This window comes from Mobula birostris, chromosome 18 (assembly GCF_030028105.1).
Source record: "Mobula birostris isolate sMobBir1 chromosome 18, sMobBir1.hap1, whole genome shotgun sequence".
Classification (NCBI taxonomy): domain Eukaryota; kingdom Metazoa; phylum Chordata; class Chondrichthyes; order Myliobatiformes; family Myliobatidae; genus Mobula; species Mobula birostris.
In genome coordinates, this window is record NC_092387.1 from 26,183,466 (window position 1) to 26,201,797 (window position 18,332).

An 18,332-nucleotide genomic window follows, 5' to 3' on the forward strand; every position below is an offset into this window, starting at 1 on the left:
AATGATCATGTGATGGTGGGGCGATGTAATTTTCCCGCCACTGTGAGATCACGTGATGACATGATCACCACGGGTGTAAAAGGGAGACCCCTGGGATGACACAGTTAGTTTTAAGTTTAGTTCGTTATTTAATTCATCAGATACTCCGTTATGCTGCGTATTCGTCTTATGACGCAGTTTCATTTTAAAGTGGAGTTCTACTTTCTATTGTAAGTAGTATTTGAGAGTGAAGACCTTACCAAAGTAGAGGGATTCGCTGAGTCGAGTAAAGCTGATATCATTTGGCGGTTTTGGAGGGGATCGACCTTTATTGAATCTTCATTCAAGGAAAAGTGACCTGCATCTGAGATATCCTCTGCTAAAGCAGTGACATGGTCCGGTCCATGAAGTCTGTATTCCAGTTCACGGTCCAGTCCATCGACCCTTACTCCAGGTTTTCCTGTCTACCCTGTTTCTGTTCTTGTTGAGCTCTAATTGATTCAGCCGATGCTCGTTGGGGCTGGCTGCATAAATACCTTCAGAGACCAGGACGTGGCTGCTGGATTGTTCTTGTCCTTACTCCTTGTATCCCTTCCTCTGCCTTCTGTTTCCTCGTCTGAAGCCCTGCCTTGTCTTGCCAGTAACTCTCGCCTTACCTGAAGTTCTCGTCTCGGCTTGCTTTGCCAGAAGCCTTGCCTTGTCTTGCCAGTAACTCTCGCCTCACCTGAAGTTCTCGTCTCGTCCTGCTGGTAACTCTCGCCTCATCTCGCCTGCAGTCTTGTCCTGGAGCACCCTGTACCTAGCTCCCTTCCTGTCCCTTGCCTCCGCCCAGGTAAGTCAGGCCGTCTTGCCGTTACCTGCGGTTGGTTCTGTCCCTTCCTGTCCCTTGCCTCCGTCGGGTCAGCCAGGCCGTCTTGCCGTTACCTGCGGTTGGTTCTGTCCCTTCCTGTCCCTTGCCTCCGTCGGGTCAGCCAGGCCATCTTGCCATTACCTGCGGTTGGTTCTGTCCCTTCCTGTTCCATGCCTCCGTTGGGTGGTGATCCGCGCCCTCCCCAGGAGTACCGTGCCATGCCCAGGAGGAGCCTGCCTAGCCTCAAGCCTGAAGACTCCAGCCTCCTGCCTCCTGCCAAGCCTCGCCTCTAGCCTCAAGCCTGAAGACTCCAGCCTCCTGCCTCCTGCCAAGCCTCGCCTCTAGCCTCAAGCCTGAAGACTCCAGCCTTGTCCTGCCTGCCTGCCAGGCCGCATCCTTGCCTAGTTCTGGGGTCCGAGCCAGAGGCAAGCCCCAGGTACTGGGTCCTTGTCCAGTCTCTGGCTCGGACTCCAAGCCCGGGCTCCTAGCTCTCTTGTCCAGTCCTGTTCCGGGTTCCCAGTTTTCATGTCCATGTCCTTGCCCTCAGCCTGTATCCTAGTCCTGTCCCTAGTCCTTCAGTGTCTGTGTCTTGCACTTGCGTCCGTTCCCAGCCACCTCCTTATGACAAGCAGGAAGGATTGCGCAGTGTCTATTCTCCAGAGGAAAAGGTCAGTTCCTTTAAACCATTTTATTTCCATCATTGTGAATCCTGCAGACAAGGCAGGTTCCAGCTGGGATCAGCAGTAACATCACGTCTTCGAGGAATTATTTACTTCAGGAAAGTCTCTCCTAATTCTAATTGACTGTATAAATCTCTTGGACTTTCGAATTTACCATTTGAAGAACTGTGTTCGAATTTACCACTTTAAGAACTGTTTTTGCATTTACCCTTTTAAGAACTGTTCCAGAGTTGTTGTATAGCAGTTAACTTCCGGTTAAGTTAGTCGTTTAAATACATTTCGCTATTTTTGAGCAGAGTTTAATAAACGTTTGTTTGTTTTTATAAAACCTGACTGAATTCTTTATTCAGTGTTGCCAGTCACATGACATATTAGATTATGAAGACACGCAGTCCTCTTTTATTGTCATTTAGTAATGCATGCATTAAGAAATGATACAATATTTCCTCAGTGTGATATCACAAAACACAGGGCAGACCAAGACTGAAAAAAACTAACAAAACCACATAATTATAACATATAGTTACAACAGTGCAACAATACCATAACTTGATGAAGAAGTCCATGAGCACAGTAAAAGTTCAAAGTCTCTCAAATGTTTCACATCTCACACAGACGGGAGAAAGAAGAAAAACTCTCCCTGCCATACCTGACCACGGTCCGACTCTGAGTCATCCGAAAACGTCGAGCTCTGATCAGCTCTCCGACACCGAGTACTGAGTGCCATCTCTGTCCAAACGATTCGACCTCCTTCTCGGTCGCCAAAAGCAGGCAAAGCCAGGGATTTTGAGGCCTTCCCTCCAAAAGATTCCCTACCACGCAGTAACAACAGCAGCGAATGAGCATTTCAGAAGTTTTTCCAGATGTTCCTCTGTGCTTTCACGTCCATCTCCATCAAATCAGAATTGTCCATGGCCCCTATTTAACAGATACAATATCATTTTTCACCGGAGGGCTGCGCACGCGCAGCGCACTGCTTCTCTCTCCTCCCACCGGAGTTGGTATTGGGACTAGTTCTTCTCATGGATGGGTGACAGAATTGATGGCTATGTGGCCATGTTTGCAGATGATACGAAGACGGGTAGAAGGGCAGATATTGTTGACAAAGCAAGGAGTCCACAGAAAGATAGACTGATTAGGAGTATGAACAAAGAAGGATGGGAGAGGCACATGGGTGGGAGGGGTATAAAAGGCTACAATCAAGGTGCATGTCGATGGGACTAAGCAGATTAATAGTTTAGCACACACTAGATGGGCTGAAGGCCTGTTTCAGTGCTGTGGTACTCTATGGCTATAATGTTCAAAGTGGCAGATAGAATATAGTGTTGGGAAGCGTATGGTCATGCACATGGTAAAAGGAATAAAGGAGTAGACTTTTCTAACTGGGAAGAAAATTCAGAAAAAAGAGGTGCAAAGGGACTTGGAAGTTCTCGTGTAAGATTCTCGAAAGGTTAACTTGCAGGTCAATTCGCTGGTAAGGAAGATAAATACGATGTTAGCATTCACTTCGAGAGGAATAGAATGCAAACGAAAGGATGCAATGCTGAAGCTTTGTAAGGCATTGGTCAGACTTCACTTGGAATATTGTGAGCAGTTTTTGGCCCCTTATCTAAGAAAAGATGTGCTAGCATTGGAGAGGGTCTAGAGGAGGATCACAAGAATAATCCCAGGAATGAAAGGATTAATGAATGAGGAGCAGCGATAGCTCTGGTCCTGTACACACTGGAGTTTAGAAAAATGAGAGTTATCTCATTGAAACCTATTGAATATTGAAAGCCCTAGATAGAATGGATATGGAGAGGATGTTTCCTACAATGGACATGTCTAGGACCAGAGGACACAACCTCAGAATAGAAGGAATTCCCTTTAGAACAGAGTTAAGCTTGAATTTTTTAAACTAGGGGATAGTAAATCTGTGGAATCCATTGGCACTTCTGGCTGTAGGGGCCAAGTCATTGGGTATATTTACAGCATAAGTTGATAGATTCTAATGCATCAAAGGTTACATGGAGAAGGTGGGAGAATGGGATTGAGAGGGATAATATATTAGCCATGATGGAATATTGGAATGGACTCAATGGGCCAAAAGGCCTACTTCTACTCCCAGTTATTATGATCTCATATCACATAAGGAAAATGGAAATGGTTAAACAATAATATTGTGAGGGGTTAGACAATTTGGGTTTGTTTTCCTTGGATTTTGAAAGAATCTGTGGTGGCCTTTCCCAAACATATGAGATCCTAAGGGTGGGGTGAAGAGAGCCTGCAGATCGTAGATGTTGGAAAACAGAACAAACAAAGTCTGCTAGAAGATCTCAAAGGGTTCAGGAGCATCTGTGAAGGTAAAGATATGGTTGACCTTTCAAGTTAAGACCCTGCATCAAGGTCTTGAGCCAAAACACCAACAACTCTTTGCTTCCATTCTTGCAAGCAATCTTGTGAGTGTAGATATTGGCATGTGAGAGAGTCACATACAAGGGAATGTTGCTACAAAATAAGGAACTGGTCATTCAAAAATGAGGAGCATAGAAATGTTTTACGAAGGGTGACAAATCTCTGAATATTCTGCTTCCAGGGGTGCTTGAGGCCAGATCTTTGATATACTTAAGGTGGGGACAGATTAAAGAATTGAAAAATTGAGGCACTGATGGTTATAAGGAATTGGCAAAGAAGAGGAGTTGAGACCAGCAAAGATCAGCCATACACATGTTGAATGGCATGGTAGGCTTGAGGGGCATGGTGACCTACTACTGCTCCTATTAGAGATTAGTTTTATTTATCATATGTACATCAAAACAGACGGTGAAATGAATTGTTTTGCATCAAATCAAATCAGCAAGGATTTTGCTGGGCAGCCCGCAAGTGTTTCCATGCTAACGGTGCCATGCTAACGTGCCAAATTAGCAAGCCCATAACTCCCAAACTCAAACCAGACATCTTTGGAAGGTAGGGGAACCAGAGTGTCCAAAGGAAACCTATGTGGTCATAGGGAGAACATACAATCTCTTAATGATAATGGTAGGAATTGAACCCTAATTTTACAACCGGCACTGTGCTATCTGCTATGCTACTATTTCTTGTGGTATATATAACGTCATTGGGTATGCTGAAAGTGGAGGTGATGGGTTCTTGATTAGTAAGAGTCAAAGGTTACAGTGACAAGGCAGGAAAATGGGGTTGAGAGGAAAAATAAATTAACCATGATCCATTGGTGGAGCAGATTTTATGGGGTGAATGGCCTAATTCTGCTCCTGTATCTTAAGAAGAGACTTAGTTTGTGATCTGGAAAAATATAAATACACCCTCCATAAATTGTATATGGAATTTTTCCTTGTAGTTACAATATGAATTCAGCACCAATTTGAATTGGAAATTGCATCAGTACTACAGCCAGCTTATAATTCTGTGGCAAAGTTTGCTGCAGCTTCACTAGAAAATTAGAAAACATGTTTGCTTCTCAAACGAGTGTCACCGTGTTATAAGGGATGAATCATTGAATTGAGTAAAAGTGTGTTTAATTTGATAATTGAGTGCATTTGTAGAAGATGCTAATAGAATTTTAAGAGCTGCGATGAGACCACACAATTTTACTCCAGTTACAAAATGATGGAAGACCACAATCACGTCCAATTATCTTCAAAGGCCATGTGGTCAATGCGAAAGAATTAACTGGGGAGACAATGATCATTAGTGAAAAGTGAGTCAATTTACAAAAAACCTTCAAAGCCTCAGAAAAGCAGATGTCTGTGTATCCAGTTCAAATATGACATTTATTCTTTTTCCATTCATAAAATGCCCAAGCAATGCAGGAGGAACTGAATGGGTTAAACATAATCTGTGAAAGCAAAAGTAGTTGAATCTATTGGGTCAAGAGCCTGGCATCAGGTATCTCGACTAAAAACGCCAAGTACCCTTTGCCTCCGCAGATGCTGTCTGACACATTGAGTTCCTCCAGCCTTTTGCATCAGGGTTCTGTGAGGAGAGGCTAGAATGAGTGAAGGTGAAAAGCTGTAGGTAGATCCTTCCCCCGCAACCCCCCCCCCACCAGTTCCCAGTTTGTTTATTGTATTCCTTCCTTATATTTGCACCGTTCGTAGAGTTATATTCCAGCAGTTTGTAGAGTACGGATGCCAGGCAGGATAGTTGAATGCTCCTTTTATGACATCGTCAGTGTCCCAAGAAGTTATATCCAGCTGCAGTTCTTAACACTCTGTGTTAAGGTGTTGGAACCGGAACTGGGCGAACTCCAAATCATTTGGGAGGCTGAGAGGGTGATAGACAGGACAAATAGAGAGGAAATTACACCCATTGTGCAGGACACAGGAGACTAGGTGACAGTAAGGAAGGGGAAAGGGATTCAACAGCCAATACAGAGTACCCCTGTAGCTACCCCATCAACAGCAGATGTACCATTTTGGATACTGTCGGGGGTGGTGACGTAGCAGAGGAGAGTCATGGCAGTCAGGTCTCTGGCACTGTGTCTGGCTCTGCGACTCAGAAGGGAAGGGGGTGAAAGAGGCGAGCTGTGGTGACAGGGGATTCAGTAGGAAGGAGAACAGAAAAGGAGGTTCTGTGGATGAGAGTGAGATTCCAGTTTGGTGTGTTGCCTCTGGGCACCAGTGTCTAGGACATCTCGGGTCGAGTCGCCAGTGTTCTTGTGTGGAAGGGTGAGCAGCTGGAGGTCGTAGTCCATGTAGGTACCAATGAATAGGTAGAAAGAGTGACAAGGTTCTGCAAAGTTACTTCAGGGGGTTAGGAGCTAAGTTAAAGGGCAGGATCTCCAAGGTTGGGATCACAGGATTCCTAGTGAGGCCAGAAATAGGAAGATTATAGCGCTTAACACCTGACTAAGGAGTTGGTGTAGGAGAGGGGGCATCAGATTTTTGGATCACTGGGCTCTCTTCAAGGGAATATGGGATTTGTACAGAAGAGAGGGTTTGCACTAATATTCTAGCAGGAAGGTTTGTTAATGCTGCATCGGGGAGGTTTAAATTAGAGATGCAGGAGGATGGAAAGCAGAGTGCCAGAACAGATAGTGGAGAGGTTTTGGAGGCAGATGTTGTTAAGACCTCAGACAAAGTCAAGAATCAAATGGTTGGACATGGTGCAACTAATGTCCTGAGCTGTGTATATTTCAATACAAGTGTTGTAGGAAAGACAGGTGAGCTCAGGGAATGGATCAACACCTGAAATTACGATGTTGCAGCTATTAGTGAGACTTGGTTGCAGAAGGGGCAGGACTGGCAGCTGGGTTCTGTTATTTTAGATCCAACAGAGCAGAAGAGATTCAAGGAAAAGGGGTGGCATTACTAGTCAAGGAAAATGTCACTTGTCTGCTGAGGCTTTATGGGCAGAACTGAGGAATAAGAATTGTTAATGGGGCTATATTATAGACCACCCAACAGTCCACGGATTTAGAAGAACAAATTTGTTGAGAGATCGCAAACTGTTGCAAGAAAAACAGATTGTTATAGTAGGTGATTTTAACTTTCCACACATTGACTGGGGCTTCCAAGCTGAAAAAGGACTTGATGGGATAGAGTTTGTCAGATATGTTCAGGAAAGTTTTCTTAATCAGTAAGTAGAAGTCCCAATGGAAGAGTTTGCGATACTTGATCTGCTATTTTGGAATGAGATATGGCAAGTGAAAGAAGTTTGTGTAGGGGAACACTTTACATCTAGTGATCACAGTTGCCATTAGTTTCAAAGTAAATATGCAAAAAGTTAGGTCTGTTCCATGGGTTGAGATTCTAAACTGGAGAAATGCCAGTTTTGATGGTACGAGAAAGGATCTGGCAAGTGTGGACTATTTTCTAGCAAAGGTATACTTGGTAAATGGGAGGCCTTCAAAAGTGAAATTTTGAGAGTACAAAGCTTGTATGTGCTTGTCAGAATAAAGGGTAAAGATAACAGGTTTCAGGGCCCTTGGTTTTCAAGAGACATTGAAGCCCGCGTTAAGAAAAAATGAAGTTGCATAGTAGGTGTAGGCAGATAGGAATAGATGAGGTACTTATGGAGTATAAGAAATTCAAGGAACACGTGAAGAAATCAGGAGTGCGAATAGAAGGCATGAAGTTGCCCTAGCAGACAAGGCGGATTCTGCAGAAATGTTAAGAGCAAAACGACTGCAAGGGACAAAACTGGAAGATCAGAATGGTAATCCATGATTGCAGCTAAAAGAGATGGGGGGTGGAGGAAATCTTAAATAGATTTTTAGCATCTGTATTTATTCAGGAGATTGATACAGAACCTATAGAAATGATACAACACATGGAAGGTCATAGAGGAGGAAGTGTTGCTGTCTTGAGGCAAATTAGAGTGGATAAATTTCCAAGGCCTAACAAAGTGTTCCCTTGGACTCTATGGGAGACAAGTGCAGAAATTGCAGGGGCCCGAGCAGAGGTACCCAAATAATCCAAATAATCATATATAGTCTCGTGTGTTCTAGGTGATTACATTCTTTAGACATAAAACAAGGAGACAGCATCCATTTACACTAATCCTGTTTTACTTTCCCCATATTCCCTTCGACAACCTCAGAATCTAACACACGTCTACTCTATAGGGACAATCTAACATTTCTAGTTAACCTTCCAATAGGCACCTCTTTGGGATCTAAGAGAGAACAGCAACACCTAGGGGAACCTCCACGCAATCGCAAGAAGGTGCTGCAAACTCCACACACACAGTACTGGGGTCAGGAATGAAACCAGGTCCCAGTATTGTAAGGTAGCAGCCCTTCTTGCTATAGTAAACACACAGGTGATTTGGCAGATGCTGGACACTTTGAGCAACACTCTCAAAATACTGGAGAAACATTGAGTGCTTATTCCCTTCCATAGACACTGCCTGATTTGCTAAGTTACTCCAGCACTTTGTGTACATAATTCTACTTGCTGCTCACTTTGCTGCCCAGTGTGATGAAAACTAAGTGAACTTAAAAAAAAAATTTATTAAGACAAGCAAGTTTATTTCATTGGACTAAAACCAGTAGGTGTAATTTGGATGCTGAAATATCAGACTGATAATCAACCTACATTCTCCCACAGTCCACAAGTCCATAAGACCTGAAGATATAGGAGCAGATTTAGGCCATTTGACCCATTTGGGTCTGCTCCACCGTTCAACCATAGCCGATGTTTTACACCCCAAATAAACATTAATTCCTTTGCCAAACAAGAACCCGCCAGTCTCTGCCCTAAATACACCCAATGACTTGACCTTTACCTCCCCCATGCTGATAAATTCTTACGAACTCTACTGAAGATAGCCCAGAGATGTCACACACCTCTCATATGTTAGGCCTTTCATTCCTGGGGTCTTTTTTGTGAACCTCCTCTGAACCTTGCCCAAGACTAGCACATCCTCCCTTAGGTACAGGACCCAAAATTGTTCACAATATTCCAAATACAGTCTTACCAATGACTTATTCATTCTCAGCAGTATAGAATGTTTTATATTCTAGTTCTTTCAAAATGAATGCTAACAATTGCATTTGTCTTCTTTACTACCAACTCAATCTACATATTAAACATGCACGAATAATGAACTTGGACTCCCGAATCCTGCCTTTGTGACTATACTTGTTTCTCTACATATTTTGGAAACATCTGTAAACTTGGCAACAGTGCCATGATAAACACAAGAAATTCTGCAGATGCTGGAAATCCAAGGCATTATGTTTAAGTGTGTGTCCCAGTCCTGGAGAAGGGTCTTGGCCTAAAATATCAGCTGATTATTCATCTCCTTAGATGCTGCCTGACCTGCTGAATTCATCCAACATTTTGTGTGTATAACAATCCTATCAGTGCCTTTATCTAGATCATTAATGTATAGAGTGAAAAGTTGCTTCCCGACACTGACTGCTCCACTAGTCACCAGCAGCTGGAAAGGATGACTGCTGATTACTAGTTCAGACAGCTGACTCTCTTAATCATGCAGCATTTGCCGGGAGAGAAACAACTTTAACATTTTGGGTTGATGAGCCATTGTTGGTGAAAAGCCAATAACTTTGAACATTAATTTCTATAGCTCAGATGCTACATGAAAATAGAACAGCACTGTTGGTCCATGATGTTGTGCAACCCAAGATCAATCTAACCCTTTCCTCCCACATAGACCTTCATCTTCCTTTCATCCATGGACATATCGAGATTTCTCTAGTGTATCTGGCTCTATCACCACCCCTGTCACATACCTACCAATCTCTGTGTTTAAAAAAAAACACAACCTACCTCTGATTTCTCTCCTCTTACCTTCCTCTCAATACCTTAAAGTTATGGCCCCTTGTATTAGACATTTTCACACAGGGAAAACATCTCTGGCTGTCCACTTGATCTATGGCCTCATCATCTTGTACAACTCTATTAAGTCGCCTCTCATTCTCCTTTTCTCCAAAGAGAAAAACTCTAGCTCGGTGAATCTGTCCTCATAAAACATGCTCGCTAATCCAGACAGCATTTGTTGAATCTCCTCTGCACCCTCTCTAAAGCTTTCACCTGCTTCCTGTAATTAGGCAACCAGCACTGAACACAATATTCCAAGTGCAGTCTAACTAGCTTTATAAATCTGCAATATTACTTTGCAGCTCTGGAAGTCAGTCCCTGACTAATGAAGACCAGCATACCGTACACCTTCTTATCCACCCAATCGTCTTGTGCTGCTAGTTATGACCTGCTGAGTACTTCCACCAGAGGCATTTCATTGAGTGCCAGCCAGACAGTATTGATCGGAAGATACACTGAAACTCCAGTAATGGACCATCCTGTTGTGCCGAAATCCTGATGAGTCAGCACAGCCTCCTGTGCTCCCTTAAACACAGCAGGGCCCTTTCTTGTGCCCTTTTTCAGCTTCTGAAGGAATTGAGTAGGCGCTTGTGGGAGAATTTGCAGGCGAGATGGAACCAAAGGGAATTTTCTGCTTTTAGTCAATATAAATTTGATGGACAAATGGTTCCCTATACCATTGAATCAGAGTCAGGTTTAGTAGCACTGACATGTCTTGAAATTTGTTGCTTTATGGCAGCATTACAATGCAATACATAAAAATACTATAAATTACAGTAAGAATATATATTGATAATATTAAATTAAATAAGTCATGTCGAAAGAGAGCAAAGACAGTGAGGTAGCATTCATGGGTTCATTGTTTGATTAAAGAGGAAGAAGCTGTTCCTGAATCATTGAATGTGTGCCTTCAGGCTCCTGTACCTCCTCCTTGATGGTAGTAATAAAAAGAGAGCATGTCCTGGGCGATGGAGGTCCTTAATGATGGACGCCGACATTTTTGAAGCTTTGCCTTTTGAAGATGTCCTCGATGCTAGTGCCCATTATGGAGCTGGCTGATTCTGCAGCTTTTCCAGTCCTGTGCAGTGGACCATCTATACCAGACGGTGGTGCAACCAGTCAGAATGCTCTCCATGGTACATCTTCAGAAATTTGCTAGGGTCTTTGGTGACACACCAAATCCCCTCAAACATAGGATTATGAAAGCCGGAAATTACATACTTCCAAGCTCAAGGACAGCTTCTATCCCACGGTTATGGCCACTGAATGGATCTATTATTTGATAAAAACGGACTCTTGATCTCACAATCTACCGGCTGTTATTCTCTGCCTGCACTGCACTTCCCCTGTAACTGTGGCATTTTGTTCTATTAGTTTATTGCTTTTCAGTTGTATTACCTCGATGAGATGAAATTATCTGCATTAATGGCCTGCAAAAGATTTTCCCTGTACCACTGCCATTTGAAAATATGTAATTGGATTCTGTGGAGAGAGTTAATTTTTCAGATTAAACCCTTTTGTCAGAAATTGGATTGCCAAAACAGAATAGACAGCAGAAAAGTGCCAGTAATTTGGATTAGTATAGATTCATTTATTGGCAATAATAAACCAAAAACCAATACAACGCTAAAACAACAACCGTTATCATGAATACCAGTAGAATTGTATTTCATAACTCATTGTCTTTAATGGCTTGCTAATGCACAGCATTAAGCCACTACATTTAACGACATGGTAGAAATTTTTAGTTCTAGATATCCAAGCAGGAGCTAATCAAAAAGATGAAAATGCTTTGTGTGGCATATTAGATTTTGTAAACCAATGAATGAATGTCTGTCAGGTCAAATAATAACTCGTTTTGAAACTCTCAGCCTGTGAAGTATGCTAAAGACTGAGATAACCACGAATAACCATTAAAATGAAAATGTCCGTCTAGATTCGGACTTATTGCTTATATATGTTGGCTTTAATGCAGTGGTCCCCAACCTCCGGGCCGCGGACTGATACATTGCCGCGAAGAATGCAGGGGTGCAGCGGTGGCCGGGACGCACCCAGCACACCTTTAAGAAAAAAGCTGAAATAAACAAGCTAATTAATTAGGTGCTGCCTGGACACGTTGGTTTTGTACTGTATAAGTCTTCTTTTTGTTTGTGAGTTTTTTTGTTCTAATGTAGAAACTCATAAAAAATTAATAAAATTGTATTTTAACCCCTTTTTTATGAGTATTTTCAGAATGTATTTTTGAGGCACAGTTTCCTTAAGCTGTCAATATTTTCCTCTGCTAAACAACAAAACACTTGTTTACTAATTAGACTATTGGAATTTTAACCCTTTTTCAGAGAATGCAGATCTTGGCATTAAAGCAAATGAGTTCAGACCAATATTACGAAACAAAACTTTATTTCACATCAAAATATGCATTGTGATGGTAATGACAACAATACTTTCAACATTGACAAACAATGGTTTTAGTTTAACATTATCTCTGACGAAACAAAACTAGAAGAAGCAACACTTACAATTAAAATCACGCCCTTACAGTCTGCACTATTTATCAAAATTCATAGGAGATCACAGTTTTTAAGGCAGGCAGCTAGAGAACTTTGTTTAAAAACATCCACATGATGCATGACGTAGGCAGCCCAGCTAAATTAGGCATTGTTTGGCCTTTTTTCAAAAAAAACAATAATGCTTACAAAACATCTGCCTCCAACTCTGGAATAAGCAGTAATTCAAATTTCAAACAGATTATAGAGATAGAAACATAGAAACATAGAAAATAGGTACAGGAGTAGGCCATTCAGCCCTTCGAGCCTGCACCGCCATTCAGTATGTTCATGGCTGATCATCCAACTCAGAACCCTGAACCAGCCTTCCCTCCATACCCCCGATCCCTTTAGCCACAAGGGCCATATCTAACTCCCTCTTAAATATAGCCAATGAATTGGCCTCAATTGTTTCCTGTGGCAGAGAATTCCACAGATTCACCACCCTCTGTGTGAAGAAGTTTTTCCTAATCTCGGTCCTAAAAGGCTTCCCCTCTATCCTCAAACTGTGACCCCTCGTTCTGGATCATTATTTTTTAACTGTCCATAAGAGAGAACACTTTTTAAAAAATACTGATAAAACATTTACTCAACCCTCTACACACATTTTTATAGTAAGATTTATGAAGCATGCACAGAAATCTCAACAACTCTGAAAAAGGAACACGAAATTTAAAGCACCTTCTTGTAGTCTCCATTAGTGCATGGGTGAAGCCTCTGGAAGATGGAGGACATTCTGCTCTTGTTGCTGGCCTACTAGAGATTCCGGGCAGGCATTCTCTGCTGTAATACTTAGCACTGCATCTTTTCTTATTGGCAGCCTTTGGTTCTTTGACTCTGCACTGTTGTGTCTTCAGTCTCTCTTCAAGCTGATAATTGTGAGATGATCTGAAGTTTTCCTGTCTCCCTTTTTGTTTGTCTCTCTCTTATTCTTTCAAGGTACTGCTGATATTTCACTGGGTTGTCTTTAATTGTGTGTCTATTTTTTTTTGATCGGTCTGCTGAAGGTTTTGGGGTCATCTTGACAAATTCACTGTCAGATGTGAGATGGTAATGACATTTCTCACTTTTTGAAGAAAAAGTTGGTTAAGTCTTGCACTAGATAGCTAGCTGTAAAAGTAATTTAAATATACAGAAATCAAGTGCAGTTTATTATTTCTCAGTTAAAACACTCAAATAATAGCTCATTTGGTAATAACCTGCAATAAACATATTCTCAGATCAGGAAGTATAAATCTTCAAATTACATTTCTGGAAATCATCAAAATATCAGTCGTCTGCCATAACAGCCACATGCTCCCTTGTCACTTCTCATTATTTTTTACAGCAAATATATAAGGAGTTGTTTGAAAAAATCTTGATCGGTCTCTAAAGTGTGTTGAGCATAGGTAATGACAGAAGTGTTGGGGGTAGTGGTCATTTGTCTTAAAAAATTTACGAACTGTATACAGTAATAAATAACGCACATAAATTTGAAATGTATTCAATAAGTTCTTGTAAGAAAATACAAAATAAAAGTTTCATGAATTTAGTATTTATTATTACTTTATTTTGAAGACAAAGTTAGAGTCTGGGTAGTGAACAAGCCCAAAATAGTGAAATTCTGGCACATTCAAGTTGTTAACTCACTTAAAAATTAAGAAATATTATTTATGAAGCAAACTGAAAGAAGTTTAGAGTTAATAATATCTAACTTTTAAAACTAGAGTACTTGGTTTTTGTAAAAAAAACTATTTTATTCTTAAAAAGCTGCTCCTGGGGCAGAAAAGTTACCCTAATTAAAGGAAAACCCTTAGGAGGATTGTGTAAATGGATACATGATGTGTTGTTTGTTGTAAACAGGCTGAGTTAATGTAAGATCCAAGAGTTTGACTGTCTCTGCTTGTTTCTTCATTTATGAAGCCCATGGATATATTGGGCTGCCTTTTGGATTTTCTTTGGGCTTCATTCGGGGCCGGAAATCGCGATCGGTGCCTAGGACCAAAGGGTAGTTTCATGAGCTAGTCTGGATTTGGAGATCCGCTGATAGCATCAGCTGTGTGGTGAAGAAATCATGAGCCTCCAGGTCTTTGTGACTTGCTATGTGGTATTTTGTGTGGTTTATCTGTGCTTTCTATTTTATGTTAATAAATTAAGCCTAAATTATGTTGTTGTGCTTATTACCACATCTCCTGGACACTCGAAATGTTGGGCCTGATTTAAACAGTCCATTACACCTTGGCACTGCAAGCAGGTCTCGGGAGAATGTGGAGATAAACAAAAAAGTCACGCGATACCATACCCAAGACTTATCAGGTCCCCAGATGAACGTATAATTCTGAGGGTTTGGATTGCTGGCTAATGATCTGAGTAGATGGAGTCCTCATAAATGTTTGGGAAGGTATTTGCAGAATTGCCTGATGTTAAGCTTTCACGTATGGTATCACAATGCCTTAAGCATATAGCTTTCCTCTCTAAGCAACATGCACACACAATGCCTGAAGAACTCAGCAGGCCAGACAGCATCTATGGAAAAGAGTCAGTCAACATTTCAGGGCGAGACCCTTCAGCAGGATGCAGTCCCTCTAAGAGGGATTTTCTGCCTCAGGTGGGGTGGATTTTTGTGACTGCATTGTGGCAGTTGAGTACTGAAACAGCTGAGCTCTCTGAGGGAAAACAAGTGATTGCAGTGCGAGTTGGCCACTGAGTTCTCAGAACACTTTTTTTTACTGTGCTCATGGTCTGCTCTTATCAAATTACGGTATTGCTTTGCACTGTTGTAACTATATGTTATAATTATGTGGTTTTGTCAGTTTTAGTCTTGGTTTGTCTTGTGTTTCTGTGATATCATACCGGAAGAACATTGTATTATTTTTTAAATGCATGCATTTCTAAATGACAATAAACGAGGACTGAGTGTCCTCATAATCTAATCTAATCTAATAAGTGACACTGCACGGGTGGGGCAAGAATGTTCTGAAACTAAACAGGTTGCCATAGCCAACGGGGATATCCGGTATGATGATGAAGATTCGGATGGGGATGTAACCAAGGTAATCAAGGCTCTGTCATATAAAAGTTAAACAGTAAGGTGGAGCTGATGAACAAAATCAAGCTCCAACGGCATCCATACTACCAATGAGTTTCAGGATTTAGCGCAGCAACTAGAAGAATCCTTGCCCAGGATTTAATGGCCTCCCAACTGTTTTTTTTTAATGTGCATTAACTGATTCAGTGAGTGTCATTAATGGTCCTGGCTGAATTGCTGTGAGGTCAGGCTGACAGAGCTGACTGATCCTTGTGGGCAGTGGTCATGCAAGCTGTCTGTGCTTGCTACTCTGCCGCTTTGGATTGGGATGCATCCCATCGTCGCTGGACAACCCCTTTGAAGGCTATTTCACACCTCGCACAATCTGCCATTTATAATAATCATATCTTTAACGGCCCCGAGGCTGTCCCCTTTTCCCTTGGTACGTGCACCCAATTGTACACCTTTACATGGCTTTCACGGGGATATATCCATAGTTCTACTGTTTGCCGCAGTGTGGTGGCATGGGATTGGTGTGAATGTGTCCTATCCCCAGCATTAGAGTAGCTCATTATATAGATAATGTGCTACTGTGGAGATCCTCTGAAAAGGAGGTTTCCAAAACCCTTAATACTTAGACTGATCACGTGTGATCGAGGGGATGGACAATTAACCCCAGCAACGACTGTTCATTTTCTGGGAAGTCAATGAATTAAGAGCAACAGGATAATGCCCGCTAAGATCAGAAATAAGATCCTAGGCATAGCACACCCTCCAACAAAACGAGAAGCCTAATGCTTTGTTGGCCTGTTGGGATACTGGCAGTGCCACAGACCCCTTTTGACCATGCTCTGTTGACCCCTGTATGCTGTGATGAGAAAGCAATTTAGTTTGCATGGGGCCCTGAGCAACGATCAGCTTTTGAGGCTGCAAAGGAGGCTGTTGCCAAGGCCTTACTCCAGTCTCCTTGGCGAGAGGGCTTTCCCTTTGAACTGCAAGTTTGTATTAAAGATGACGTGGCTCTCTGGAGCCTGTGGTAAACTATGGAGGGAAGACTATGCCTCTGGGTTTCTGGTTCTGAAAGCTTACTGATGAAACCACCAGATTCACTGCATTTGAGTAACAGCTTCTTGCTTACTACTGGGCTTTAGCGGAGGCGGAAACACAGACAGGGGAATTCCCTTGCCTCTCTCTGCCCTGACCCTTTATGGGATGGGTGTTCCCTAACACACTCAACAGAAGATAGGGTGTGCACAATAGCGTTCAATTGGCAAGTGGAAATGGTAATTACTGAAAGAGCTTCAAAGGTACTAGACAGAATTAGTAAAATACATGAACTGGTTACTGAGTCCCCTCAGGTTATGTCACCCACGCCTGAGCATATTCCGGCCAAAGTCTCACCTGTTGTATGGAATGTTTCCTTTAATCTTCTGACTCCTGCTTGGTTTTACCAATGGTTCTGTGATATGGGAGAATGGTTATCATTATTGGGAGGCTGCTACCCTTAACTCTCTCACTCAACAAGTTCTGAAGAAGGAAGGCCCTGGTGGGTTGAGTTAATATGCAGAGCTTGTTTCAGTGCATACATTCATTATGGATGAAACGGAAGAAGCCCCACACTTGCTGGAATGAGAGGAGATCTTACACCACTGGTAGGTGAGACTAGAACTAGGGGACATATCCTCAAGATTTGGGGAGTAGGTCTGAGATGAGGAACTGCTGTTCCCAAAGAGTGATGAATCTGTGGAATGCTCTGCCCAGTGAAGTAGTGAAGGCTACCTCAGTAAATATAGTTAACACAAGGTTGGATAGAGTTTTGCATAGTAGGGGAATTAAGGGTTATGGGGAAAAGGCAGGTAGGTGGAGATGAGTCCATGGTCAGATCAGCCATGGTGGAGCAGGCTCAACATGCCAGATGGCCTACTCCTGCTCCTATTTCTTGTGTTCTTATACTGATTAGTGGGCATTGCTAGTGGACTTGCTATCTGGTTGCCCGGGTGGAACTGGCAATCTTGTACTGCTTGTGGGGTGTCCCTTATGGGGAGTGGAGTTACGGAAAGATTTTTGGGGCCGATCACCATGTTACCATTACAGTTAACCACATCAATGCCCATTTGAAAGCTGGTTCGCCGATGACAATATTTAACAACACTGCCGACAAACTTGCTTGTGTTAACACGGTGAAGTCTAGCCTTCAGCTCGGTGGGCCCATAAGGCTTCTGGTCATTTGGGGGTACAGGGTACCATGGAGTGGTCTCGGCAGAGAGGATTGTTCCATCCCACCGAAATAATTCGTACAATGGTAGGGAATTATTGTTTATGTTTAGTAATTAAGGACTGTTATCCTCCAAAACAACCCCTGACTGCCATTTGCCGTGGGTGTACTCCTGCTCAGATTTGGCAAATAGATTATGTCGGCCTCCTTACTTTACAGAAGCAATTCTAGTACCTCCTCACTGTTGTAGACAGTTAATCTGGTCTTTTGATGGCAATCCCTACTGTTAAAGCTAACTACGATAGTGCTCTTTGGGGATTAGAGCTTCTTGTTTCTGTATACAGCAGTCCCCTTGAAATTCAATCTGACAATGGTTTGCACTTTTTGGGTTCCAGGGTAGAAGAGTGAGCTGTTTCCAATGGTGTATGGTGGGTCTTCTATGTCCCCTATTATCCTCAGGGCAGTGGTCTGATTGAATGAATGATTGGCCTATTAAAACAGCAAATTTGTTTACTTACTCCTGCCCATACCTTATCCTAATGGTTACCCATCTCTTCTCCATGCTTTGTATAGTATGAACAATTGCCCTTTGAAAGTACGCTTTTTGTTAATGACGGGACAATCTATTCATTTTGTTCCTCATGGCACAACTAAACCCATTGATAAAGAGCTGATTCAGTTTTGCAAAGGGGTAAAGTGTTTGTGACATACCCATCTTCCCCTCCACTGGAGGGTGAGATAGTAGCCTACAGACAAGGAAGTACATACCG